This window comes from Hemitrygon akajei, chromosome 10 (genome assembly GCF_048418815.1).
Source record: "Hemitrygon akajei chromosome 10, sHemAka1.3, whole genome shotgun sequence".
Classification (NCBI taxonomy): Eukaryota; Metazoa; Chordata; class Chondrichthyes; order Myliobatiformes; family Dasyatidae; genus Hemitrygon; species Hemitrygon akajei.
This window is the reverse complement of record NC_133133.1, coordinates 46,136,534-46,140,135: the sequence shown is the minus strand read 5'-3', so window position 1 is coordinate 46,140,135 and position 3,602 is coordinate 46,136,534.

The following is a 3,602-nucleotide window of genomic DNA, read 5'->3' as shown; positions in this document are numbered from 1 at the left end:
AGCAGTGCTTTAGAGCCAGAAGGATTGCTCTCGCAAATAGACAGCAATGACTCATTAATATTTCAAGTCAACACTCTGAAGCACTAACTTTAGTTTTCCCTTCTATGGCTGCTGTCTAGTCTGCTGAGTAGTTCCAGCATTTTGCTTTTAACATTTCTAGAGTCTACAGTATGCTTTTTCTGTGAATAGTTTCTTGTCAAGTTACAGTTCAGTAACCTCTACTGGAAGAAACAGTTTCAATAGGATTGGTTTAATTCTAAAACTACTATAATAACCTACAGTAAACACAAAGTACACTTCAGATGCTGTGGTCAAATCAAGATGTACAAAAAAGCTGGATGAACTCAACAGGTCGGGCAGCATCCGTTGAAAGAAGCAGTCAACGTTTCGGGTCGAAACATTGAGTCCTGACGAAGGGTTTCAACCCGAAACATTGACTGCTTCTTTCAACGGATGCTGCCCGACCTGCTGAGTTCATCCAGCCTTTTTTTTACTATAATAACCTTGCTGATGTCCTGTCTAAACACTCATGATCAACATCTGGCAGTGAAAAATGTCAAATGCATCATAGCCAACAAGCACTTAACACCTTTCAAAATGAAAAAGAAGGAAACTGCATCCATTGAGGTGACCAAACCTGCCCTCAATCAGGAAACACAATTCCAAAAGTGATTACTAGATAACATTGAGAAAATAGATTTATATTCTCTCCTAATCTAAGGGATGCAAGAACAAAACTAACTTTTCTAAGCTTGCTGTTGTCCAAGAATTTTTTTATCAGTATATATTATGAATAATATCAGAGTTTATCATTCAAAGTGAATTGCTTTAGCTCTATTTTTTCTCTCACAGTAACTTTATTACAGTAATTAGATTTGCATTATGGTTTCAAATTGCAGCAGAGAGCATCAGAACTCACAATGTGATTAGGAAAACTCACACAAGGATTTGGATTACATTAAGAGACAGCAATGGATGGCAAAATAGTGATGAGAGAGAAGACATATTATCCAAGTAAAGAATTGCAAAAACATCTCTAACTCTGTAAAAAAGTAACAAGTCATTATGAAATATAAAAAAATCTGACATAGTAAACGAGTACTGTAAGTATGTCTAAAGAAAAACAAATGTAACAATGAGACTACTAAGTAATGAGTTTAAAGTAATTATATTACTAAGTGTTTGGAAAAGTTAAATAGATTAAGAGCCCAAACAAAATTCCCTGATAAACTAGCCCAATTCTGTAAAAACATGACTGCAGGAAAATCAGTTTACACATGATTTTCTTTAAAAAAAATCCCCAATTCCGGAACAGTCTTATCATACTGGAAGATAACAAATGTAACACAACCATTCAAAGAGGAAGAGAATAAATAGGAAATCATGGGCCAGTTAGCCAGATACCAGATGTCAGCAAAATGGTGGTACCTATTAAGGACAGAGTGACAGGATGTTAAAGTATGGTATGTATAAGCAAAACCAACAAGATATATGAAAGGTAAATTGCCTTGGAACTCTTAAAAGTGCTTTTGAGTACATATATTTTCCAAGGCTAATTCAATTGCACCACAATAAAATGTTACATAACACAACAACTCATGGCAAATAGCATGATAGCAGGATTATGTCTTCTTCAGATTAGAACGTTTTTATTGGTGAGGTATCTCAGGGCTCAGAACTGGTTCCTCAGTTATTCACAATTTATATTAGTTTACATTAAAGAAGTGTATGATATCACTGTTTGCTGATAATATGTTAGGCAGGAAACGGAAGAGACATCAAGTGATAAAAACTAAAAATGTTTTAGGCAAGAAAGGGTAATAATGAAAGACAACATGAAATTATCCATTTTCATAACACTAATATTCTTTCTAAATCATGAAATCTAGCAAATGGTATTCCGAAGAAAGTGACATGTTAAAAAAATCTGCAGAAGCACCTCTCACCCACTCTATAAGTGAATATATGTTTATCCCTCACTGTTCCACCTCTGATGAAAGATCACAAACCTGAAATGTTTTTCTCTCCATATGTGTGCTAATTGACTATCTGGCGATCACAAGCCTTTGTTTTTATCTCAGATGTACAGTGAACTATTAGGAAGCCGATTTCCAGGCAAAAAATTAATAAGGCAAATAGAAATCTCCGTCTCGGCTACCAAGAGGATTGGAGAACGAAAAGCAGGAAATTCATGTTGCTGGAATTGAAAGAGACCTGAGTAATATTATTTGCGGAAAGCAGTGTGCAGTTTTGGTCTCCAAATCCAAGAATACACTTGCATTGGCATCAGTGCAGCAAAATTCCATTATTTTCCTCAGGTTGTTTCAACAGGGGATGCAGAGTAAGATTGGCTGATATTCATTGGAGTTTCAAACAAAAAGGAAGAGGGATTCATTGAGGGATTCAAAATTCCAAAACAGATTGACAGTGTGGAAGCTTCCCAAGACTGGAGAATAAAGAACTTGGAGCAGTCTCTCACAAGGACCGAAAAACTTGGAAATTCCCTAACTCAAGTGTTGTTTAAGACCTTAAGATATAGGAGCAGAATTAGGCCATTCAGCCCATTGAGTCTGTTCTGCCATTTCATCATGGCTGATCCAATTTTCCTCTCAGCCCCAGTCTCCTACCTTCTCCCCATATCCCTTCATGCCCTGACTAATGAAGAATCTATCAACCTCTATCTTAAATATACATAAACCCTTGGCCTCCACAGCTACCTGTGGAAAATAATTCCACAGATTCACCACTCTGTGGCTAAAAAAATTCCTCTACATATCTGTCATAAAAGGACACCCCTCTATTCTAAGGCTGTATCCTCTGATCTTAGACTCTCGCACCGTAGGAAATATCCTCTCCACATCCACTCTATCAGCATTCGTGAGTGTATATCGGTCTTACTGGTGTCAAGATAATCTGATGTTTAACTAATTCAAGAGAGGTTCTGAGAGAATTATTCACTGTTATGTGATATCCACAATTGTCGTGTGAGTATGTTTTTCTTCTGTCATCTATGCGATTAAAAAAGTTGGCACTGACCATTCAATGATTATAGAAGTCAGATCCTTGCAATCAATTTTAAATAGAAAATGATAACATAATTAAAAACAGGTTTAAATTTTGTTTTCAACTAATTTTTTAACAATTCAGTAAGGTGATATACACACTGAATCGTTTTGAGCTTAAAGCTTGTGCAAAAGCAAGTGAGAATACAAGTGTTGGATTAATTTCCAAATTTAACATCTATATTAACACAAATGAGAAACATTTTTATGATGCAGGAAAAAATACTGTGTGTTAAGAGGTAGATATCCATGGTATGTAATAAAATTTCATTTGGCCTCAACATTCCTGGATTGACTAGAGACTAGTCTACTATGTTTCATTTAGGATTAATCCTCAGTTCATAAATAATGGACTGCAGGATGATTAAACCCTGTTAGGTTAACTCCATCAAGATGGTTCACATAAAGCCTGGTTATTGGATGAGGTGCCTGCAGATCAAATGTGCTCATTCAATTATAGTACAGTAAGAAGGTATTTTAAAGAGCAGCAGATAAAAACTGGCAAAAAGAGACAGAAACAATAAATAAATATAACCTGCA